This window comes from Podarcis muralis, chromosome 8 (assembly GCF_964188315.1).
Source record: "Podarcis muralis chromosome 8, rPodMur119.hap1.1, whole genome shotgun sequence".
Taxonomy (NCBI): Eukaryota; Metazoa; Chordata; class Lepidosauria; order Squamata; family Lacertidae; genus Podarcis; species Podarcis muralis.
The window spans coordinates 27,699,119-27,725,598 of NC_135662.1; the positions used below are offsets into that span (position 1 = coordinate 27,699,119).

The following is a 26,480-nucleotide window of genomic DNA, read 5'->3' on the forward strand; positions in this document are numbered from 1 at the left end:
GCATAATTCAAGTCATGAATAGAAGCTAATAGGGATGATTTTGTTGGGAACTTAGCCACTTCCAGGCTCATTGCTGTTATTGTGTTTTCTTTACAAGAACCCTGTAATTTAACTTTATAATTAGATCAGTCCCTTTATAAAGGCTGTTTGTCATTGTGCTGTGGTTGCCTTGATACATTTTTTTTCTAGTGGAAGCCTGTTTTATAAGAGGCCCTTCACAGGTGTTGTGGGCTTTTTGTGCTGTTGCTGCTCTTTGGTTGGCTCGGTTGTCATCTTGTTTGGAGATGCATCCATATGGTGACATCCTGTGGACTGGAAAGCCTTTTGGGCAGGCGTGGTGGAGCAAAGATTTCACTAATGATTCAAACACAACAAACAAAAGCAAATCTCATTACTGGAAAAGAATATCGATCTGGCACACCATCCTGTGATGTTGCCAAAATGTATCATTCAGTACGTTCAATGAGTTTTCTGAGGGACAGTGTTCTGCAAATTCTCCATATTAAGCACATGAACATAATCTACATTATTCAGATGAAAAATTCCAATGTGCCCACCTACCTAAAAAGGTTGGTGACTCTTTTTTACAATGAATGTTGATATACTCCAGGAAGTAAGGGAAGAAACTTTGTGTGAACGAAAGAAAGAAGAAAGAAAGGATCAGATGTATGAATGTTTGTCTTCTTCCTACTGACTGAAACTCTGTTCTCAATACCAATTCAATGCCACCCCTTGGAGGGTTGGTTGCTTCTTCTCCATAGAAGTAACTTTACATTGGCAGTGTACATCAAGTGGACTGATGGACTTGCATAGGTACTTTCCGCCATAATCCACAGCCAATGGTGATTCAACACAGATGATTCTGCTATTTTGCATAATATGTAACAGGACTCATTGCAAATGTGTCAGCTTCAGTGATAGCATCTCAAGAGTTAAAGCATTTTGGAGTTGATTAAATTGAAATGCTTTAGGCAACTAAGTATTACATAATAGTGCCACTTGACAGAATGTACGTCATGGTTTCCTGTGGTTACTCCTTTTCACAAAATAGATAACTTGTAGGTAGGTGAGTCTATATAATTTCATTTCAGGTATTCAGTTGAAAGCATAAAAAGCATATTTTCCTTTTTAAAATTGTGACTTCTTTGATTCCCACTTCTAAGAGATGCCCCAACTCTTTGAATCATCTCCTCAAACATTTGTGTGCTTTTCTTTGTAGGGCCTTGTGGCCATCCATCTTTGTGAATGAAGCAGAAAGGTTAAGGAAGAATCTCATTTTCTAAGTTGACATTAAGCAGGATATTAAAATACCTACCTCTTTGTTGCACCATCCATCTTATGAACAAAGGAACATGCCCTAATTTGTTTTACACACAGCTAAATTATTCAGTGCATCACTAATACTAATCTTATTCCTTGCCTATGCCTGTGACTTTAGACAAAGAGATCAATTGTAATTTCTATCCAGGTTCTATCTTTTAATTATAAAATAATAACAGTAGTTATTAAGGCAGACTAGTTTCATTTGACTGATTATGGTATACAGGTCTACTAATAAGTAAGCCCCATTTAATTCAATGGAACTTTCTGCCTGGGAAGGGTTCATGCGAATTTACCTTAAAATGGTGAATTTATTATAATTGCATGCAGTGAATTATTGCAACATCCTTTTTTCTGTACGGATGCATACATAAGGGATAGTTTTTCATGAGGGTGTTGAGGCACAGCACATTTATCCCTCCCATTTATCTCCTCTGCCATAGCCACAAAAAGGAGTTTGAAAAGCTTTCGCTTCTGATTTTCAGGTAACCACAGTTTTAGGTTCCAGATAGCATTTTGACAGCTATGCCTAGTATACCAACTACAGCTGGCCATGGTGATTGCATTGGTTACCTTAAGACTCTGTTATTTCAATGTGCTCTATGTGTGGGTACCCCTGGTCCTGGGCAAGAAGCTCCAGCTCCTTCAAGATGCTGCAGTTAGACTGTTGGTGGGCCCCACACATAAAAGCTTGCAGAAGCTGCTGATATGGTACCAAGGCAAGTTCAAGGTTCTTCTATTCATTTACAAGATTCTTAACATCTTGGGTCCAGGATACTTTAAGTGCCTGACTCCTTATATCCCCAATCGGTCACTGAGATCTTCAGAGGATCCCTCATGCCCAGATGCATGGCTTGTATCCACCAGGAGCCATGTGTTCAGTACTCTGGGCCCAACTCTGTGGAACCCCTGTTGAGATCAGAGAGGCCTCCCCACTCTTGAATGAGCAGCACCTAATGAGAGGTTTTATTTTTAATTTCAACAGGCATTTTAAGTATGTTTTCTGATCTTATGGATAACTGATTTTATTTTTATTGTAACTTTTTTAACCTTACCCTACCTCACTTAAGGGATGCAGGTGGCGCTGTGGGTTAAACCACAGAGCCTAGGACTTGCCAATCAGAAGGTCGGCGGTTCGAATCCCTGCGACGGGGTGAGCTCCCGTTGCTCAGTCCCTGCTCCTGCCAACCTAGCAGTTCAAAAGCAAGTAAAAGTGCAAGTAGATAAATAGGTAACGCTCTGGCAGGAAGGTAAATGGCATTTCCGTGCGCTGCTCTGGTTCACCAGAAGCAGCTTAGTCATGCTGGCCACATGACCCGGAAGCTGTACGCCGGCTCCCTTGGCCAATAAAGCGAGATGCGCGCTGCAACCCCAGAGTCGGTCACAACTGGACCTAATGGTCAGGGGTCCCTTTACCTTTACCTTACTTAGAGCAGGTGTGAGGAATCTTTGGACCTCCAGTTGTTGCTGAATTAGAACTCCCACCAGCCCTAGCAAGCCTGGCCATGGGGTAAGCTAAAGATTCCCCACACCTGGCTTACAGACTGAGGTGTGAAGCAGTATGTAAACGGTTGAGACAGATAGATAGGAGGAAAGAACAATAAATTGATACTATTGATTTAAAATACTGTATGGTATTCAGTTACCTGATAAATGGTCATAATGCACAACTCTGGGGTGGTATTCAGACCTATTGAAATTGATGGTCCCAACTTAGTCAGGTTCATTAATTTCAGTGGTTCTACTCAGAGTAAAACTTAGTTGAATATCACCCATAGTTGTCTTTTTGTGCCTGTTCGGTTGTTATATACAATTCAACCATCTTTATATCCAGCATAAGTTCAAAGTAGTACTATACATTTAGTACTATGCATTTGTTTTTATTTATTTAACAACATGTTAAATGCTTGACTGTAGTCTAACTTCTAAGTGGTTTGGCGTGAACTCAAAACATGAGTGTTTCAAATTACCCAGGAGGATGGTGCTTGGTCATTATTTGCAGATTATGCAGAAGAGCAGGTCAGTGGCTCCCTGCTTGGATTGGGGTGGAATCCTATACATCATCTTTTGGGGTGGGTTTAATTGTATATAGGCTAGGCTACCCACTTCCTTTTTATTCCAACTTTGAAATCATCTGTTCCCTTGCCTCCCTCTTCAAGTACTGTTCATTCTATCCATTTGTCTATCAATCCTTCTTTCACTGAGCTTTTGGTGGTTTTCCATTTAACTTTGTGAAGTGATTTGACTGAGAAACAATAGCTTGTTCCAATGCCACTCAATAAGTTTCATGGTTGAGTGGGATTTTGAAACCAGGCGTTGTAGTCGCTTAAGTTTTACACAGAGTAGACCCATTGAAATTAATAGACCTAAGTTAGTTTTGTTCATTATTTTCAATGGGTCTACTCTGAGTAGGACTCACAGTGAATGCAGGCAGCCTCAGGGCTCCTAGCAGATTAAATCTGATGTGCACACTGGCTTGCCTATAGAGTCCTGCTTTATTTTCCCCATAAAGAGTATTCTTTGGCTAACGACAAAATATTTTGTGAAGAATTAACATGTGCTCCTTCAGCAATTCAAGCAAAATATGTTTCCTATCACTGCAGCTGTCAAGAAACATTGCAACGTCTTTTTTCCTGCAGCGTAAGACAGGCCAAATTTGACTTTATTGCGGTGAAATGGTAGCTGTCGTCACCTCTGCCCATTAGTTTAGTCTGCACTATCTTTCATATGAAACTCTGTGCATGTAATTAAAATTCCATTTTAGATTGAGCATTAACAGCAACAGTCCTATTAAACTGAAGGGAAAGGGGGTAGAGAGAGAAGGTATCACTGCAAACAATATGACATTAATTGGTTTTGATGAATATGCTGTTTCTCATTAGCAGATTAGTAATTTCACTATAAAGGGATTTGGGGATAGGAAATTAAAGATTAAGAATGGAGGATAAAGTGGCATTGAGGAGGGAAGGAAAAGCACCAGTATTTTATTATTATTGTTTCTAAAGTGATAGGTATTTATTTATCCCATACCTCTTCAAGATTGTTAATAGAGCTGTCTTGTGATTGCTTGCCTCTGTGAATGTCTGGCCTGTCAGTAGAAGCCTGGGAAATTTCTACAGAAGTATGTTATTCAAATAAAAACTTTGGATTCCAGTAGTGGAGCAGTACATTTTACTGCTGAACTGTGTGGCAGTTAGAGAGAAGGTCAAAATTGCACAGAACGCACACGTAAGCGGGTTTTACTTTTGAGCGATTGAAAGAAACAATTAGTAATCTTTTTTTAGAATAATGAACGCAAAAGTGAAATAGAATCAGCTGGACTTTCAGCGGGCAGTCATCTAATGCAGCCATGAAAATTAAATATCATACCCTAATAATACAGTTATAGTTGCTATATATAGTTTCACAGAAACAAACCACAAATTGTCCCACAGATTATCAAACCATGGTTAATTTCATGAAAGCTCTCCCCCCCCTCACCTGCTCCCCTCAGACTGCCTGATATCTTGAGTACCTAATACTGACATCATCTCCTTATCTGCCTAGACAAACAAGGCAGGGAGGTTTCCTTGGGAATTTGGCCGAATGTTGCCTTCAACAGCCAAATATTACCTTGGAAATTCTCCCCACTTTCTAGCTCCAACATGGATAGCTAGACTGCCTCTGTTCTTGGGAGGATTCATTGTAAACACCCCTTCCACTGCTAATATATATTGCCAGTGTGACCCCCCCAAAAGACTGGAGTTGCATGCTGTGAAAAGCTTTCTTTTCACGCGGAGTCAGTTTGTGGCATCAGTACAGTTGCGGAAAAATCCAGGAAGGGCTGCACTGAAACACATCTGGAGTTCGTTTGCAGCTCTCTTCCCTGCCCAGTTGCATCCGCTGTTGAAATGATGGACTCCACACAACACCAAAGGCACCAGGGGTTTCCTCTTAAAGCAGAGATGGTCTCAACAGTTCAAGACCTACTGGTGTGGTGAGAGCCGGTGTGGTGTAGTGGTTAAGAGTGGCAGACTCCTAATCTGGTGAACCGGGTTCAATTCCCCGCTCCTCCACATGCAGCTGCTGGGTGACCTTGGGCCAGTCACACTTCTCTGAAGTCTCTCAGCCTCACTCACCTCACAGAGTGTTTGTTGTGGGGAAGGAAGGGAAAAGGAGATTGTTAGCCGCTTAGAGACTCCTTCGGGTAGTGATAAAGCGGGATATCAAATCCAAACTCTTCACTATTCCTGCAGCCCTGCTGCTCTTCTGGAGTATAGTTTCTGAGATTGTAGCAGCTGCTTGATGGAGAAGAGCAGGGATGTCCAACCAGTAGATCGCGAGCTACCGTTAGATCCTGAGCTGATCCTGGTAGATCACGGGATCCTTACCGTGTACAAAAAGTTACAAGGAAAAAGCTAAAAGACTGTGTGCAATCCCCCCCCCCCAAAGTGCTCAACAACCCTGGGCACTCCTAAAAAAACCCCTCAATAACTCTGGGGAATCCACCCACCCCTCGTATGCTCTTCCTCCCTCCAATAACAATGGATAGAACTGTCAGTTTTTTTATACTTTTTATAAAAGTATATAAAGGTAAAGGGACCCCTGACCATTAGGTCCAGTTGTGACCGACTCTGGGGTTGAGTGCTCATCTCGCTCTATAGGCTGAGGGAGCCGGCATTTGTCTGCAGACAGCTTCCGGGTCATGTGACCAGCATGACTAAGCCACTTCTGGCAAACCAGAACGCCGTTTACCTTCCCGCCGGAGTGGTACCTATTTATCTACTTGCACTCTGACATGTTTTCGAACTGCTAGGTTGGCAGGAGCAGGGACCGAGCAACGGGAGCTCACCCCGTCACGGGGATTTGAACCACCGACCTTCTGATCGGCAAGCCCTAGGCTCTGTGGTTTAACCCATAGTGCCACCCGCGCCCCTTTTATAAAAGTATATACTTTTATATTTTTTTATATTGATCACAGTCTCTTGGGAGTTGGACATGCCTGGAGTAGAGGACAATGTCGGAGGGAGAGTTAGTGCTGACACTGCCAATAGGTCAGTGGAAGATGACAGAGGTGGGAAGACATCTGAAGGCAACCCTCTTTAGGGAAGCTTTTAATGTTTGACAGACTATTGTATTTTAATATTTTGCTGGAAGCCGCCCAGAGTGGCTGGGGAAACCCAGCCAAATAGGTGAGGTATAAATAATAAATTATTATTATTATTATTATTATTATTAGCATGGGATTTGAAAACAGTGATAGAAAATGGCTACAGACGATAGTTCTTAGTTTGGGGTGAAATTCTGGTTAGCATTAACCATGATTAATGCAGTAGAGAGACAAGGCAAAGTTCAGTAGGATGTGGAAATTTGAGGGACTGTTCTAAGAGATTTCATCCTGCACCTGGTTTCTAGTCCCTTAATTATGAGATACAACAGGTATCTACTATTATAGTATTATACTACTATTGAAACTGGATATATTTTTGTTGCACAAAGATTTTGTATCTTAAACCTAATTTTGTTGTCAGTTGTTTTTAGGCTATGTTTCCAGATCACATTGAGACTCATGTGAAAGGCAATTCAGAAATTAATAGAAATAATAGACAGCTCCACAGAAATCCATTTTGATTCCTTTAGCATCGGCTACATGCACAGACACATGTCTAGCAAAGATCAAAAGGTTAGCTGATGTTTTATTCGAAGGTGGTGCTTCTGCATCCCCAAAGGTCTGTGTAATTAGTCAAACAAAATCGCTCTTAGTATAGATCAAATGTAGATCTCATCGAGAATATTCTATATTCTTAGGAATCAGCTTGCTTAAGGGGCCTAGGGGAAAGGTTGCTTTCAAATCTGTTCACTGCATGAACTGATTAAAAATATTCTGTTGGCGGGAGAACAAAAAAAGTGCATAATTGACAAAAATAATTACAAATATTCACAGCGAGGAATAATCTAAAATTACACTGAGACGTTTCTTCAGGTTTTTTTTACCACAAACAAGTGTTATCTTGTAGTATTAAAATACATTATAATGGAACCAAGGGGAATAATTGCAAGAGCACATCAAGCACAAGGCTTAATTAAATTTTCTTGTTACTACAAAACGATAGCCTTTCAACTAATTTAGGTAGACATTTTGAGAAGCAATTGGAATTGCCTCTGGAAGCACTCTAGGACGTGTAAGTAACAGTAACACTTCAGGGTTTTTACACCCTTGTTCTCTTGGCTTTTCCATTCAATATATTAGACCCTAATACTAAATACATTGATTAGAGACGAAGCCGCCATGGTTTATTCAGAAGCTGCATTTACAGCCATGATATCTGGCAGCTTCTTATTGAGTGCTTCAACCCAATCACACAGGGAGCTGGAGAATCTGCAAGACAACCCCAGAGACCACCAGGAATAAGGTCTGAACTAAAGTTGTCAATGGAGAACTTTCTGCTCAAAATTCAAGGGAAATGATTTTTTCCAAAAAAAAACCCCAAAAACTCTGGTGGGGACGTTCTTTTTAGGAAGCAGAAATAAATAAATAAATAAATAAATAAATAAATAAATAAATAAATAAATAAATTATTCAGTAGGCTTTCCCTTAGCAGCAGCAGCAATTGACAACCTAATATATTTTGCTGTTTCCTCTGGTAGTGGCAGCAACATAACTTTCCTCTGTAAAAAAAGCTCTGTTCCAGGAGCTTTGGGGCAGGGCGGGGGGAACACCTCCTAGCAACCACTACTATTTCCACAAATGCTGTGGTACAAAGCGAAATCATTCTGGTGGGGAAAATGGTAGCTAGTGGCTGCAGAGAAGATGTTCACTGACACTAAGGCAGAAGTCCTATCCTACCCCTTCGAAAAACCCATTAAAAGATGCAGAACTGCTGCTGCCACCGACACTGAACCTCAAGAAATTTTGCTCCCACTCTGAAAAATCACTAACTCCGTAGGCACCCATTCCTTACTCTGTAATTTTGGAGACCATTTACTTTCAAGAAGACTGGGGTCTGTAAGTGTTTCCTCAGTGCCTGCACTAAAAAATGAGCTACATCTTACCATTCCTTATTGCACATTTTGAAATTTCTTGAAATCCCAGTCCTTCCCAAATTGATTTATTCTTTGTTTTCCTTGTCTTACCATAAGTCACATCCACACCATGCAATCAATAAAAGCACATGGACTCCCTGCCATAAAAGAAGAATCATGGGAACTGTAGTTCACCTCCCACAGGGCTACAATTTCCAGCATCCTTAACAAACTACAGTTCCCAGGAATTTTTTTTTTGGGGGGGGAGCCAAATGCTGTCAGGAGTCATCTTACTCTCGAGTAGGACCCTGGTAGAGACACCTGCCCGACTGGCATGTTCTCTCCCTCCTGGTCGATCGTTCGGGAGCTTCAAAAGCTTTCTTCTGCCCGAACATCACAGCGACCAATGCCAACAGACATCAACACACTTAGGGATCCGCAGAATCTGCACAGTTTGAGTAACAGACCTCAGTAGCTCAGCATTTGGCTAATCTACGTTTATTTACATATACACACTCAGAGCATCTTAGCTCAGCTCCTTCCTCTTCAGCATCAAACAGCAAAGAGAAGAAACAAAAGACAATAGTCCCACTTCATAGAATACAGTAACACAAACATCCTGTCTCCATCACTTCCCACTCTGTGGAGTCAAAACACACACCGTCATGTGATAGACAACAATCTCATGACTGCAATCACGGAGCAGGAATCTTAACATATGCTTTCAGTGCATGGTGTGGATGTGACTATAGTGTCCATGTTAACTTCTGCTTCTTAATATGGTATAATTAATATGGTATAATTAATTCTGCATGGTTTGCCCTTGCTCTAAAAGGTAAAGGTAAAGGTACCCCTGCCCGTACGGGCCAGTCTTGACAGACTCTGGGGTTGTACGCTCATCTCACTCTATAGGCCGGGAGCCAGCGCTGTCCGCAGACACTTCCGGGTCACGTGGCCAGCGTGACGAAGCTGCTCTGGCGAGCCAGAGCCGCACACGGAAACGCCGTTTACCTTCCCGCTAGTAAGCGGTCCCTATTTATCTACTTGCACCCGGGGGTGCTTTCGAACTGCTAGGTTGGCAGGCACTGGGACCGAGCAACGGGAGCGCACCCCGCCGCAGGGATTCGAACCACCGACCATGCGATCGGCAAGTCCTAGGCTCTGTGGTTTAACCCACAGCGCCACCTGCGTCCCTTACTCTAGTTGCATTTAATTTTGAGTTTTAGCTAGCACTATTTTCTGTACAATGTGCGGTGCCGTTTTTTTTTTTTTTTGTGGGCTGGCATGGAAGGGAGCGAAGCACATAATGGCCTTTGACCACTGTTAGTCTTCATTTAGTTGTTGTGCTTGTCTTGTTGCATTTGGAAATATTGCAAGCTTCAGACAATTCCTTCAGAACAGCATCTTTAATGGCGTTGCTTTCACTCCCTTGGGAACACTTCTCTAGTTTCAGTTGCATTTACATCTGAATAATACATATGGGCATGTACATATTTCTCGAAATAGTATAACACTATAATACGTTCAGCTGTAGAGGTATTATCCCTATTTATGTTAATTAATCATGCTCATTCAAAGATGGGAGAGGACTTTTGAATGAAAAATAATTTATTAGAGTACCCCTTACATAATTTGGAGCAAATATTCCTATAACTGGATTTTTTTTTCCTTTTTAAAGCTTGTAGTGATCATAGAAGATTAACACAATTTTACAAAACATAAGCTTGATTAGAAGAAGATATAAAAAGATATAAGAAGATATAAAAAGCTTGGTTTGTAACATCCCATCACGCTTGGCTGGAAGTGAAACTCTCCTCTTGGAATCCAGTTAATCCCACACTCTGTTTTCTATGTCTTTGTATGTGAGCTGTACAGTGGTACCTCAGGTTAAGTATTTAATTCGTTCCGGAGGTCCGTTCTTAACCTGAAACTGTTCTTAACCTGAAGCACCACTTTAGCTAATGGGGCCTCCTGCTGCCGTTGTGCCGCTGGAGCACGATTTCTGTTCTCATCCTGAAGCAAAGTTCTTAACCCAAGGTACTATTTCTGGGTTAGCGGAGTCTGTAACCTGAAGCGTCTGTAACCTGAAGTATATGTAACCCGAGGTACCACTGTATATTTTTGGGGTTGGTGAGTGCCCAGTGGAAGATGGGAAGGCACTGATAAGTGTGAACAAGCAGATAGGGATAGGAATTACGAGGACAAAGGCTTCAGAGGTCTATTTAAAAACTCTTCAGTAAAATTACTGTTCTTTCCTTCTTTGCCATGCAAGCCACCCTAACTGGCTGGGGGTCCAAATATCTGAAGAATTGCATACTCCCACACCTATGTGCTAAGATAACCTTTCTTTGTGTTCCATTTTTAGGAGAAATACATTACTTATGTAGAAAAAAACACGGACCTTTTCTGTGGTGGGATGGATGAAATAGTATTATCGCTGAAACTTGTTATTTGTGTTGCTGATTAATATGGCCATAGCCCAGACTTTGGTAACCCAGAGCTCAGGTAGATAATTACCTAGATGAGCTCCATGAATGATACACTGATATACAGAATGGCATTTCCTGAATCCATTTCCTGGAATGCCATCCATAGATTATTACTCCCTTAGCTTTGAATTAAGATACTTTAAAACAGTTGTCAGAAAATGAAAATCTTTTTATTGAATCATGGCTTTTTATCCACTCCAGCATTGAGAAGGAGTATCAGCTGGGCAATCAGGTCCTTACGAACAAACAATATTGCTATACAGTGGTACCTTGGTTTACAACCATAATCCATTCTGGATGTCCGGTTGTAAACCAAAACAGGTTGTAACCCAAGGCGCGCTTTCACCAATGGGGCCTCCAAAAAAAATGGGTTGTAATCCAAAAAAAGGGATACACACTTCTGGGTTTGACGCGGTTGTAATCCAAAACGGTCGCAAACCAAGGTACCACTGTATCTCATACACTTAAAGTGTTATCGACAGTCCAATGGACAGTTCAAGTTCTGAAACAACTAGCTGTGCTGTACATTGTTATGCCATTGATGGGAAGTAATTCCAGGGACGCGGGTGGCGCTGTGGGTAAAAGCCTCAGCGCCTAGGGCTTGCCGATCAAAAGGTCGGCGGTTCGAATCCCCGCGGCGGAGTGCGCTCCCGCTGCTCGGTCCCAGCGCCTGCCAACCTAGCAGTTCGAAAGCACCCCCGGGTGCAAGTAGATAAATAGGGACCGCTTACCAGCGGGAAGGTAAACGGCGTTTCCGTGTGCTGTGCTGGCTCGCCAGATGCAGCTTTGTCACGCTGGCCACGTGACCCGGAAGTGTCTCTGGACAGCGCTGGCCCCCGGCCTCTTGAGTGAGATGGGCGCACAACCCCAGAGTCTGTCAAGACTGGCCCACACGGGCAGGGGTACCTTTACCTTTACCTTAATTCCAGGCCATGTTTTCTCACATTATTGATGACCTCCTAGGGATGTTGGTTCTCTATATTTCTTATTATCATGCAATGATAATCAATGTTATCTAGGCTACTTGAGTAAGTCTCGTTGAACTTAATGGAACTTACTTCTGACATACAGCAATGGATTATTGTATTCATTGTCCATAAGCGTCAGTATAGAAGTCAGTCTTCAATTTAAGTTACATGGGTTCAAAGTTCGTATTGTGAATTTGTAAGATTTGCAAGTTTCATGGAGTAAGGACCAGTTTTTTATTCATTACTTTATAAAACAACATATATACAAATAGCATTACACAGGTAATAAAAATTACACGTTTCCATTTTTTAAAAGTCTGTAAAAGCTGTTGTTGTAGTTGATGATGATGATGATATACTGACCAGCTATGTAGAAAAAATGAATAATGATTTCATATTGAAAGTATTGCAAAAATAACACTGATTAACTGGAAGCATAGCAGGTGTCTGATTGTATGATTGCGTGATAGTTCCTATTTAGTTTCCATATCTATATTCGCAGCATGACTAATACTCAAGTATGTAACTATATTGAATATATATTCTTAGAAAAATAGAAGTACACAAGCATTTTTAATAGATTGGTGCTACTGAATTGCAATTTTGTTTCATTTGGATGAAAATAGATATTTTTAGATGGCCTGAGTTTCTAAATTCAAGACTTGAAAATTCAGTTCTTTAATGAAATGTGCTGAGTTTTTCATACTAGGGTTCCAACAAATTTGCAGGACACAAATTTAGAAACAGGGAACCCAAGATTAGATTGTTGGTGGGAAATAAGAGAGAGTGGGGTCCAGTGGTTTAAGAGAGAAATAAAATGGAATGATGAACATGAAAGGCTTCTTATCTGTGGAAATAAAAAGGAAAGGAAAAAGCTGGGTCTGTAAAGTGGCAAGAGATGGAAAAAAGTAGGTACAACAGGTAGAAGGGGGAAGAAATAATAGGACATGCCACTTTGTGCTGAAAAGAGAGAAAGTTTCAGGGTTTCTTTGCTTTAGTTTATTCATCCTTAAACAATATTAATGATTACAAATCACAAACATATAAAAATATATGGGTGAAGAGTATAAATGACCAAATTAGAAAAGCAGGTGCTAGTATCGATATCAAAATTGTGCACACCTTTCCAAAATTCAACAAAGACATCACTCGAATGTGGTGTAATGGCTAAGAGTGGTCGTCTCGTAATCTGGGGAACCGGGTTCGCTTCCCTGCTCCTCCACATGCAGCTGCTGGGTGACCTTGGGCTAGTCACACTTCTCTGAAGTCTCTCAGCCCCACTCACCTCACAGAGTGTTTGTTGTGGGGGAGGAAGGGAAAGGAGAATGTTAGCCGCTTTGAGACTCCTGAAGGGGAGTGAAAGGTGGGATACCAAATCCGAACTCTTCTTCTTCTTCAAGTCACAGATCTTTGGTTTCTGTTGCATTCCATCTCAGTCAGGCAATTTCATTCATTATGATAAGTGCAAAACCACAGTCGTCTTTGTAGTTGTGGTCTTGGTATTCTTGGGACGTCCCTGTTTGGGGGCTATGACTAGTTCAGTTGCTGCATCAAACTGTTAAATGTTATACGACATACTCTGGGTATATTTAAATCTTTAAACTTAGTTAAATTCCAACAGCATTGGGGGTTTTTTGGGGGGGTTTTTTGTTCCAATGTTAATGCATAGCCAGTCACCCTCTAGATGTCCCTTTTAATTTGAATCTGAAAGGTCTGAATACTCAGGCAAGATCACCACCTATGTAATTCGTCTGCTGGCACTAAGCCACAGTTCCGGCACTTTCTCGCATCTTCTTTCCCCTCTCCTCTCTCCCCTATGAGCTTAGTAGAGGAAAGGTGAGATATAATGTCATCACATTGTGCACTTCCTTCCCCCAGCAACTGGAAGGGGATTTCAAAACATGATGATGCTATGTCCTGAATGTTACACCAGGGAGAGGAGAAAGAGATGTGGTGGGACAACTGGTTTTGGTGCTGAGCACAGCTTGGTTGCAATGTATAGTCCCAGCCTCAACGGGCAGCACCCCATGCTCCTGGCTTCAGGATGCAGCATGCCATCTGGACCACAGGAAGCATCCTAGAAAAAGGCAAAGACTTCATTCTCCAAGACACTTTAGGACAGCCTTTCTCAACCTTGGATCTCCAGGTGTAGTTGGACTACAACTCCCATCATTCCTGACCACTGGCCCTGCTTCTAGGGATGATGGGAGTTGTAACACAACAACATCTGGGGACTTAAGGATGGGAAAGGGTGCTTCAGGAGGAGGTAGCCTGTTCATGGTGTCAGCTATGAGAGTTGTTTAGTCTGCACAGAATGATGTGTCTGCAGGGTAGGAATTGGACCTGCTGAAATAGTGCAGCTGATCCCCTAAATGGACTTGTATTGAATGAAAACAGGTGCAGAATGGTCTTTATCCCCTCCCAGCTTGACTCCTGTTGTGTTGGGTCATGTTTCTAAAGAACTAAGAGGCAGTGGTCCATGACAACTGCAGGTAGCTAGAAAAGCTATACCTGCAGTTATCAAATGAATGATGTAATGTGTGCATTCCCCATTGCTGTCCAGTTCTTGAATCACTTACATTTACACCCTATTTACTTCGAAATGACTTTGACCATTTCACTGCTTTAAAGATCCAATTGGCTTTGTGAGATTGCAGCAACAGAGCTAATGTTCTTTACTCAGGTTCCTATAAAAACCAAGCAATAGGAATTTCAAAGACCCACTAAAGCTGTAGCTAGTAGAGTTGGCATTTTGGAGACTGATTCTGAATACAAAGGCGAGTCCTTGACTTAATCTTCAATATTATTTCCTTTTATATGTCCCCGCCTCTATTTTATAGCCAAATAATACAGTCTGATGCCCCCACCTCACATCAGATTGGAGTGTTTGTGGGATTGTACCAGTGCCAGCTACCAGGCTGGGAATCAGTGCAGCCACCATTATTTATATTGGCTTTTAACAAGACAGATGCAATAAAGATAATTTAGATGGGGCTCTGCAGAGGTGCTCTGAATAAAACTGTCCTGATTGTTCACAGAAGAAGATTTTGGCATCACAAATACATTTTTGGAGTCCCTGGAGTCCTTTGGAAGACCCCTCGCAGCTTACTTTTTTTTTTTAATCTGTTTGCATCAAGAATCACATTATGAATGTAATTATGTCAAATAGTCTATTAGATTTAGCACTTTGAAAACAAACATGGCCAATTCAGAGCACGGCACATTGTCTTCATTCTGGGTGCCCATCACTCTGAATGGTCACTGCTATTGCCCAGATAACTGGGGCATCGAGAAGAGCATGCTACCTCCTTCTCTTCCTATGTAATATGAGACAAAGTGTTTGCTAGTGTGGTGTAGTGGTTAAGAGCGGTAGTCACGTAATCTGGGTAACCGGGTTCGCGTCTCCGCTCCTCCACATGCAGCTGCTGGGTGACCTTGGGCCAGTCACATTTCTTTGAAGTCTCTCAGCCCCACTCACCTCACAGAGTGTTTGTTGTGGGGGAGGAAGGGAAAGGAGATTGTTAGCCGCTTTGAGACTCCTGAAGGGGAGTGAAAGGCGGGATATCAAATCCAAACTCTTCTTCTTCTTCTTCTGCTATGTTTGCAGGCCATGAAAACAGGCCTTCACCCTGGCTGATTTACAAAGAAGATTGCCAAGTCAGGGGTTTGGTTTAGCTCAGACTTAACTTCAAGCTCGCTTCATTCTGCAGTGATCCCCAGCTTGTATAATGCTCTCTTCCAGGGATGCTCACCTGACTCCCTCATTATATATCTATATGTGCCAGGCAAAAACATTCATCCCAGGCCTTTGGCCAATTAAACAACCTATAGCTTTCTAAATTGACTAATTCAGCCAGCTAGCCCTGGTGATTATCTAATGTTTATTAGATGGATTTCCCCTAAATTGATTTCTGAACTTCGAATTTTATTGTCATTCATGTTTTTATACTGTATTTTATGCTGCTTTTACAATTAAGTGTTTAAAATTTGTTGTTAGCCGCCCTAAGCCTGGTTTTTTGAACCGGGAAGGGCAGGGTATAAATAAAATATTATTATTATTATTATTATTATTATTATTATTATTATTATTAAAGACAGAAGTGCCTGGCGTGCTCTGGTCCATGGGGTCACGAAGAGTTGGACACGACTAAACGACTAAACAACAACAAAATTATTATTAATGGGGTGGGGGTATTGTTTTTGTTTGTTATTATGGTATGCATTTTTGTGTTTTTTTAACCACCCTGTGATCTTTGGACTGAGGTTTGATAATAATAATAATAATAATAATAATAATAATAATAATAATAATAATAATAGTACCTGAGTTGTCAAATAGCCCAACAACTGGAAGACACTCCTTCAATTCTTCAGCTCCCTGCTGGCTCCATACTTTGCATACTTTCTAACTCCAACTGAGGTATGCTAACAAGACCCTGCCAGCCAGTTGCCAGATGCTTCTCTTATCAGTGGTTAGGAGGTGATAGTTGGGTGGAGGGAGCAGCAGAGGTGGCAAATGACAGGTCCAGCAGAGAAGGGCAAAACCGAAGCACTTCAGCTAGCATTTGTTTGCTGGTACATCATCAGGTTTGAAGGTAGACTTGGAAGGGCATCTATGGAACACAGTCTTAGATTACTGTGATGTTATCTCATGCGTCTCCAGCCTTAGGAGCCTTTTGGCTTCTACCATTAAAGCAAAGGTGGCACGGCTCTGCACATGACTTTTCTGAAAAGAAGTGTTCAGAGTGATGATTATTCTTGTGGGCAGGAAAACCACCCAGCTCTGACCCACTTACCACGCCTAGGTTGCTATAGCTTTATGACACAGGCTGCTTTTTATTCCACTGTAGCGAAAGCAGAATACAAAGATTCTAAGGTACTGGTTTATAAGAAAGGGTGAAATAATCGGTAGGTGTTCCTGGTTGCCTATGAAGGGTGTGGACAAATAGACTAAACATGCTGACATGTTAATATTTGGAATCGGTTATGATACGTCAGCCGAACCGTAACTGATTTTGCTAAGAGACATCTTTTCTGTGTACAGGTATTCCCTTGTTTTTCAATTCTCCTTTTCTTACGTGGCCTAATTTGCAAATCACACAGAAGCATGGTTGTTCTAAGCAGGTATTCAGTTCAAACTAATAAAATGTGGCATTTGGCTGAATATGTAAGAGTTGCAGAGTCTATTGGCTGGGATAAAGGACACTGGAGTGGAGGCAGTGATGGTAGTAATATACACTGGGCTGCTGAATTCTTTCTGGCCTTGGGGAAGTCATTTAATTTCTTTTCACTCCCATCAAACTCAGACAAAAAAAATGAATTTTAAAAACCCACAACAAAAACAAAAAGGAAAGACGTCTACTGAAAAGAGGTCCTGTTGAAAGAGCCCCTGAGCACAGCTTTCTAAGATAAAACTTACTTTAAATTACTGTTGTTTAGGAAAGTGTTTGTCCTAGAACATGGTAGCTAGCACAGATGCTACCATTGCTGCTGTCTTTTGACACAAGGGAGAAATGTAGTTGATGGTGGTGAAATGTCAAAATAAGTCTGGTTTCCCGCATTCAGTGCAAGATTGATTCTTTGACCTGCATATTTATTTAATTAAATGCTGTTAAATGTTTGATTGAAATATTGGTGCGAATAGAGCTTTTGTTTATGTTTTTGAAAATTGCATTTTAGCACCTGCCTTTTATTTGTCATCCTGCTTGCATGATAGACCAGCAGACATTATAATGGCTCTTCAAAACGTCCATGTGGAGCAGGCCTAGGGGTCACTTACATGCAATCGGGGAAAAACACTCAAAGGGGCTCTTCGGAGATAATGTTTCTGGCTTAGTTAACTTAATAAACCTTCTCAACTGCTTAGATCTGTGGGATTGGCCCTTTTACAAGTTCCACATAATTATCATTCCACACTTGCAAAGGATCCATATTTTAGCGTGGCATCGCCTACACTTTAGAATTCCTCTTCCATTTATATTAGGCTAGTTCCTTAACTGTATTGTTTTTGGTGTCTGCTAAAAACTTTTTTTATTGTTCCAGCAAGCCTACCTGGGCCTGTAATTTTGACACATGCATTTAATAGGTATGTGTTTTAAAATTAGCATTTTAAAATCTATACTTTTATGGAACTTGTTTTTTGTGTTTGTTTTGTATTTGGTATTTTAAATGGATGTTTTAGGTAGTTATTGTAAACTGCATAGTGGTCTTTTGTTCTTCTTGTTGTTGTTGTTTAGTTGTTTAGTCGTGTCCGACTCTTCGTGACCCCATGGATCAGAGCACGCCAGGCACTCCTGTCTTCCACTGCCTCCTGCAGTTTGGTCAAACTCATGCTGGTAGCTTCGAGAACACCGTCCAACCATCTCGTCCTCTGTCGTTCTCTTCTCCTTGTGCCCTCAATCTTTCCCAACATCAGGGTCTTTTCCAGGGAGTCTTCTCTTCTCATGAGGTGGCCAAAGTATTGGAGCCTCAGCTTCATAATCTGTCCTTCCAGTGAGCACTCAGGGCTGATTTCCTTAAGAATGGAGAGGGTTGATCTTCTTGCAGTCCATGGGACTCTCAAGAGTCTCCTCCAGCACCATAATTCAAAAGCATCAATTCTTTGGCGATCAGCCTTCTTGATGGTCCAGCTCTCACTTCCATACATCACTACTGGGAAAACCATGGCTTTAACTATACGGACCTTTGTTGACAAGGTGATATCTCTGCTTTTTAAGATGCTGTCTGGGTTTGTCATTGCTGTCTTTGTCCATTGAGTTTTCTTGGCAGGGATACTGGAGTGGCTTGTCAGTTCCTGCTCCAGGTGGATCACGTTTGGTCAAAACTCTCCACTATGACCTGTCCATCTTGGGTGGCCCTGCACGGCATAGCTCATAGCTTCTCTGAGTTATTCAAGCCCCTTTGCCACGGCAAGGCAGTGATCCATGAAGGGGTTTGTTCTAGCAAATGGTATATAATTTTTGTTAAATAATAAATAAATTAAATAATATTTTGTTGAGCCAGAAATTAGCTCTGTCTCTTAGTCTGTGCGCTTCAGAGTCCAGCTTCAGCACTTCAGTCTTTGTCTGTTTAAACTACTGTTCCCAACTGCATCTGTAAGCTGAGAAATGTGATGTAACATCTGTTTACTAAGTGGGCTCAAACATTAAACCACTGTTTCAGACATAACGGCTGCATTCAGATGTCATGCGCTGGGAAACGAAGCAGGGAAACATGGCATGACCCATGGTTTGTTTGAAAGATGGAAACTTCAACCTATGATTTCAAATTCTCTCATTTCAAACAAACCATAGGTAGCCTTAACCACAGTTTGTCAGTATGGGCAAAGCAGTTAACTGCAGCTAAGCAAAAATAGTAGTGAATGCTTCCAGACAACTGCACTAGAAGAAATGAGCAGGGAACATGCAACCCCAAGGATCACCCAGACTTAGTCACATCAAACTAAATTCTGGTTTAGCATGATGCCTGAATGGATACAATGGAAACAAACCAGGATCGATCCACTGGCAAAAGGGAGAGGAAAGCACCTGGATCCAACACTTATACCCTCCTTAACAAACTATAACTCTTTAAGCCAGGAATGTAACATCCAAACTGAACCGAAGTGTATCAACATCAATCTGTATTTTAATCATTATAAATATTAGGCAGAGTCATTACACACTTTTCTCCAGAGTGTAAGAGAAAAAGGTTCACAAATGTTAATAGGAATCCAACAAAGGACATCAATTCAGTGCTTGGTGGAAAGCTGTGGCAGATTTTAAGGACATTAATTTTTCTTTTGGGATAAATTAAGAATTGAGTCCTCAGACTATAAGAACCTGGAAGAGAAATTTCTACACTATGGAAGATTTTCCAAAATGCTGTTACAAAATCTGATGAAATGGGGATTTTGGGGCTACAGATTAGTTTGGAAAGCCCATATAAGGCAGAAGTGAGTGAAATTAGAAAAGAATGCGGAGACATTACAAGAACATTAACAAGGGAATAAGAGTAATAGCCACAGTGAGGAAGCTAGATACTTTCAACAATATGGAGATACAAGAACTATATAGCCTGAGAAACAAAAAAGAAGAATGTGTTTTTGGACTATTTACAAACCTTATAATTTTCCAATTGACCTAATGTTTTCAAGAAAAGGTGTACAGCTGCTGTTAAATATTTATCATGTTTAGCGTCATGTATCTTCTGCTATTTCTTGATTTTTTATTGCAATGGTAACAAGGGGGAAATGGAAGCATTATAAGGGAGTTGGGTATGTTTAGCCTGGAGAAGAGGAGACTGAGAGGAGATATGAGAGCCATCTTCAAATGTTGAAAGGGCTTGACATGGAAGATGGAGCAAGCTTGTTTTCTCCTGCTTCAGAGTCTAGGACACAAATGAAGTACAAGTTACAAGAAAGGAGGTTCTAACTAAACATCAACAGTGGAATGGACTCCCTTGGGAGGTGGTGTACTCTACTTCAATGGAGGTTTTTAAACAGAGGTCAGATAGCCATCAGAGGTTTTTAAGCAGAGGGTGGGCTGTCATGGGTGCATTAGTTGAGATTCTTGCATTGTAGGGGCTTGGACTACTGTAGATGAGCCTACTGTAGATGAGCTTATTATGTTTAGTGAGAAGCTTTTTCACAGTAAAGCAAAATGAAATGCTAACAAACAAGTTGTAAAGTGTGCTTTTTATGCCCATAAACTACAGAGAGTGCTTAACTGAATGTGGCTTCCTGTCGCCTTTTGCCCATATTGCGACTTCCCTGTATTATGCTGTCCATAGAATGCCAAAGATATAATTTGTGGCACGGTTTGTGCTGCATAAGTTCTTTTGGAATGGGAGCATTGAACCAAAGCAATATTTTCTGTCTCCCTCAAATATAGTACCTATTGCACAAAAGCAGTACCCAAGGTGCCACTGATCTTGTATTTTGTATTTTGTGGGCAAATGTGTTGGTATATTAAATGAGCATTCAATAAACAGAAAACCAGTAGAGCAGCAAGCCTTTATGGACATAAAGAACATTGTATTGATTTGCAGTGGTCACGGGAAGTTAATAGACAGAATGGAATTCCCTGCACTGGAACCTAGCCATGACACTGAAATAAAACCAGAAATTGTCAGGAGGCCTCTTAGAGGTTATGAAAGAAAGCACTGCACGTTTGCATAAATTACTAGAAGGTTATACAAAAAGTCTATATACTGCATATATTTATTAGCATAATATTTAAATAAAGTCAGTAACATGAAAGGTATGGAGCATGACTGAGACCAAGGAATTACTGTTATGGTTTCCAAATTTATTCAGTTTGAATTTGGATTAAGCTGCAATGGAGATTGACCTGAACTCAGGTAATATCCACAAAACGTTGTTTAAATCACAGTTTGCTGGTTCTGAATCTTTTCTCAAGATGTACTCAACTGCTTATTCCACAGAACATCTAGAACTATGCAAAATCTATATTTGGGGCCAAACAACAGATGATCTGTGAATAAGATCCATGAATCTGCCTTCAAAGGAGGCAGATTGGGAATACAGTGCTTCAGTAGGAGAATTAACCTTTTCCACCATGACATTTACCCAATGAAAATTCTGGTTGGCATCCGCCCACCTCCTCCGGCTGCTATTTGGAGATACGTGTCCATATACAGTTACAGATTCCATATGTACATTTCTCTCTACACATCCCAACTGGCCCAGGGAATATAGCAGTTGGAGGAATGATTTTTTTCATTGGACAAATTACTGAGGGGGAAGGGAAATCCCCTTCCCCATAGTGGTAAAGTCCCATATTGAATTCTCCTCAGCACAGCTGCCACTAAGATCCTTTAAAGATATGCACACTGTCCTCTTCGTGGGCTTCATCCCATCACATTTGGCCTTTAGTCCTCTGAGTGGACATGCGGGCTTTTCCTTCGTTCTCCATAAGGAAGCGGAGGGAAAAATAAAGATGTTTTGGAGCATTAAATTCTTCTCTATTTTGGCACAGCCTTCACTGTTTAAGGTCAAAAAGCATAGATTAAATATAACTCCTTCTTCTGCCTCACTTCTAAAGTAGATATTGTCAAAATAAAATAAATACTTTACACACACATCAAGAAATAACTGCTGTGCAAAATTGCCCTCTGTTTTTATTCTTGAAAGACCTGGTTCTTGAAGCATTATATTAGCGTGAAGTCTGTGCCACAGCTGTCTTGCTGATGCATATGCAGTACCTTGAACAGAAAATTAGAGGCTTTCAGTGTTGTGCTGGCACTGTATTTCAACGAATCTTTTGTCAGTGGTGATTAAAAAAAGAAGAAATACATAGCATGATAAAATTGGATTCGGCTTCTTAGTGTTTACTGGAATGTACCAGCTCTATGATTTTCTACTGCACTGAGGCTTATATTCAGAAAGGGCGGATGTCAGAAAGATAGATGGGTACCTTCACGACAGGTAACGTGTAGGTTGATGGGTTTTACAAAACACCAGAGCTGTCAGCATGACTGTTGAGCGCCTTCACTAACTTCATATGCTTGAATAGGGGGCAAGGAGGGGCAGCACTTTCTGATAGTATTCTTTTTGACATGTCAGCTTCTAGCATCCCTTGAGTATGTTATTTCATGTTGTCAAATTGGCGCCGGGTAAGGAAGTTTGGCCCTTGTCCATAAACTTCAAAGCTTTAGGGAAATATGTGGAGAACTATGTCATCCACATAGATTGACAGAAGTGGTGTGGTAGGTTTTCACCTCAAAAGAACATGGTATAATGTTTTAGCGCTGTAACTGTGTGTTGTATCCATTGCTAAAGTCATTTACAGTAATGTGATCTTGTGCACTTTGCAACACCCCTCCCCCCCAAAAAAAATCGCTTATACTATCATTGTTCTCCTGGTGAATGTCTTTTGCCTATGGAATACCATTGCACAAGAGAATTCGTAAGCAGGTTGCTGGTAACTTCATTGCACAATGGATTGCACAACTTGTTTTAGTGATCTTAGTTATTTCTCTGTTTGGGAACTATTTAACATAACTAACTACTTCATAAAGTTGTGCAGTCCTGATATATGGGCTTTCACGTAAAAGAAAAGCTCATACTTTGATTTTTCTACAATTCCTTGTTATCTGATTTTGTATCTACACCTTCATTCACAAAGAGAATGTTACTGATATTCTCCAGCCATACATTCTGTCATATTCTCATCCGTTTCCTTCATCTTTCCCCACTTCCTTCTTTGACTACTGTGTATTTATTTTTTTAAAGCTACCTCATGCATATGTTGATATTGATTGCAGTTGAGGCTTATTGTTCTTGTTTTTATAATGGATGCGTTATTTCATTTCATTTCACTTTATATGTCATCTCACTGTCCATATTGTATGCTGTGTTGTAAGTTGCCCTGTCCTCTGATCTGTAGTTAGGATAGGGTGTAATAACTCTCTGTAATAAAGCACTGCTTCCTTCAAAAAAATCACAACTGTTCATATATAAACTGAAGACATCAATCTTTCAGTAGGGAGAAAACAGCATTTTCAACATCTCTTTTATGAATGTGAAATTCAACTGAGTATTGTGAACTGCCTTGCTTCTTGAGTTAAAGATCAGAAGGCTATGGAAGAAAATTGTGGTCTAATGGAGGTAGAAATAAATATCAATCCTTTTCAACAGCAATCTGTTTCTGGCTTGCATGTTTTCATGTCATATTAAATATAAATGAACTTTGTGTAAGAGAGAAAAAAGGAGGAAAGGAAATAATAGCACCAAACCTAATCTTTAGGGATGACAAAAAGGAATTTGCCCTGTGAGACTTACCACTGCGTCATTTTTCCCAGAGCAGCATCTAGTCCCCCTTTGATTGATGACACCTCAGAAACTTCCTCTGCAAACTGTTCTAGGCATTTGTTAGTGTCTGAGTGAAAATGTGCTTCCTAATGCCCATTTTGAACAGGCCTTCCCTTAACTTTATTCCCTGGCCTCATCTTTTGCCCTTAAATAAAATTTTAGGTGGTTGACATCTGTGATTTGAGAAATGCGTTTCGGTTAGGCATTTCTAGATATCTGTTTCCCAAAGAGAGAATTTAATTTTTCTGTTTGCCTTTTTTTCATCTTTGAAGTTGAGCAATTAATCCTAAAAATTGCTTTACTGTCCCCACTTAAGTGCTGCAGTAGATCTTACAGCCCGGAGTGGCTCAAAGTAGAAAAGGGTAGCCTAACAAGCCACATAAACTTTATGATGTGGACATATGAGATATGCTTTAGTTAGCAATGGATAAAAATTGAACAAAACTCTCTTGAGATTTTCAGGATTTCTGATTATGCCAAGTTTTCATACTAGCAATCTTCCCCCAAGAAAGAAGTCCTCAACAGAGTTTTGTTAACTTTATACTCATCGCTAACTAGAGCATCTTTCACACCCAGACACCATAAAGTTTATCTGACTTATTTGGCTTCATAAGAACTGAAGGTGGCTCTGGAAGGCCAGTCTAGTCTAGCATCCTGTTCTAACAGTGGCCAACCAGATGCCTATGGGAACACTGCAAACAGGACACAAATGCAACAGCACTCCCTCCATTTGTGATTCCCAACAACTGATATTCAGAGGCATATTCCCTCCAAAATTTGAGGTATAGCATAGCCATTGTGGCAGGTAACCACTGATATCCTTTCCCTCATGGAAACCAAAAAAACTGTACAAAAATGTATTTATTAGAAGAAAGTGTGCATAAAACTGCAAATATTTAATGAAAATAGCCTACATAAATGTGTATATTAGGGAAAGGTCCTCAAAAAATCAGCAGATATATCAGTATTTGAGGTGCTTGCTGCAGATAGCACCGCAGTGACTTTCTGAAGATCCCAGAGGCATGGGAGTAGAACCTTCAGGCTGGATCAGGAAATACTTCGGTGTGAAATCCTGGAGAGCCACTGATAGTTAGTGTAGATTGGACTAGAGAACCAACATCCCATGGGCTAGATTTGGTCTGCACAACTGTTTGAACCAGCCGGCCAACATCTCCTGAGTGCCGTCCCTCTTCAGCAGCAGTCCATACATGATCACAAAAATGCTCCCATTGGGAACTCCCACTTCATGTAGCAGCAGAAAGGAGAGATGGGTGGATCATTGCAAACATGATCACGAGCTCCCTGTGTTGGGAAAGGTGAACTGCAAGGTGTTGAGAGCCAACACTTCAAGGTGCCTGGATTGGTTCGAAAAGGAAAAGCTCACTCTTCACTACTGCTAATCTGCTTCCTGGTCTCCTGAGAGGGGACAGATCACAGGGAGGGAAGTTCTAAGCAGCTGCTCCTGGTGATCTCTTACACCTGTTGCCCAGCTGATTCGAAAACAGATGAGCAGTGACAAATGGGCTTGTGTGTGTGTGCACATGCATGAGAAAGTGTGGGATGATCCCACATACTGCCAGCTTTGTCCATTCTCATCACCATCATGTGGAAGGCTGGCCACAAGGAAATGCAGAGAAAAGGATCTCCTATCCCTGATCTAGATAGACCAGTGGGCTGGCTTTGTATGCAGCAGTGTTCTTTGTGCCATGAGCAACCAGTCTCGAAAAATGCAGGAACCTTTTGCAGAGAGGAAGGCATGTGCAGTACAATATTTCAGGGCTTCAGTTTAATTTGTGTCAGGTTACTAGTGATTATTCTTAGCACTTGTGCTGAATCTTGGATTTGTGAAATAAATAAGAAAAAGGGCATCTGAAGATGTGTCACGTATTTTTTCCTACGCTGCTGAAATTTACCCATATGTTTAGGATGAAGGAGCAGAGCAGTTGGCTGGCCTCAAGGAAGACTTGAGCCTGGAAGATTGCCTTTGTTTGTATAAATTAAAGCACTAATAAAAGAGCTAAAGTCATTTAGGAAGGAGAAATACATTAGGTAAATAGCAGTAATCCATTAAAGACTAAGGAAAGAACAGCCATGTAGAAGAAGAAAATTGTCTTCCAGTTGTATAATTATAGCTGCATTTAACGTAGTACTGTAAATCCTGGAAGATAACCAACCAAATAGTGTTCTTTTTTTTCTTTTCTTTTCTCACTTACAAAGATGAACTGCTTTAGTGTTGATGCTGCTTCGCAATTTAACAAACACCTGTTTTTCAAAAGCAGTGAAAAAATGCTGAAGAACCACCTGACTTTCACTTGAGGATAGTGATGACTGATTTGTTTTCACCTCAGACAGAGTAACAATACTAAAAGACAAGATGTGTGTGTGTGTGTATACACACGGTAACCTCTAATACCTGTACACATTGTTTTCCCAAAAAACTTTGAAGAAAGAGAAAAAGAGGGAAACAACTGATGACACTATGGCAGTTTCCCCATTAACACTGTAGTTGGCATGAGGGTTGTTTTATGAAAACATCAGGTCAACAATGGCCATTCATTCAAGGGATATTAACATATTACGGCAACTTGTAGTGTTTTCTCTTAGACCATCTTTCTCCCAGACTAATCTTCACCAACCTGGTGCCCTTCCATTGTTTTGGAATACAACTCTCAGCCAGCATACCTTTTTTGCTCACTATCCTTATTTAGCGTTGTGTGTTTCCATAGGTTCAATTTGGACCTTAAGCGGAGGCATTTTGTTTAAATACCCTTCAAAAATGTATGCATGGAAAACAGTGTATTTCTGATGCCAGTCTTGATGTACCATCCACCTTTTTAAAAAATGAAGGGGGGCATATGGCTTATTCCTAGGATTGCCATGATTAGACAC

General features: G+C 40.8%; 1 protein-coding gene across 2 annotated transcripts in view; it reads left to right on the forward strand.

Moving 5' to 3' along the window:
- The window catches only part of MMP16 (matrix metallopeptidase 16), a 185,969-nt gene that overhangs the window by 119,595 nt on the left and 39,894 nt on the right, over nt 1-26,480 (forward strand). The window lies entirely within an intron of this gene.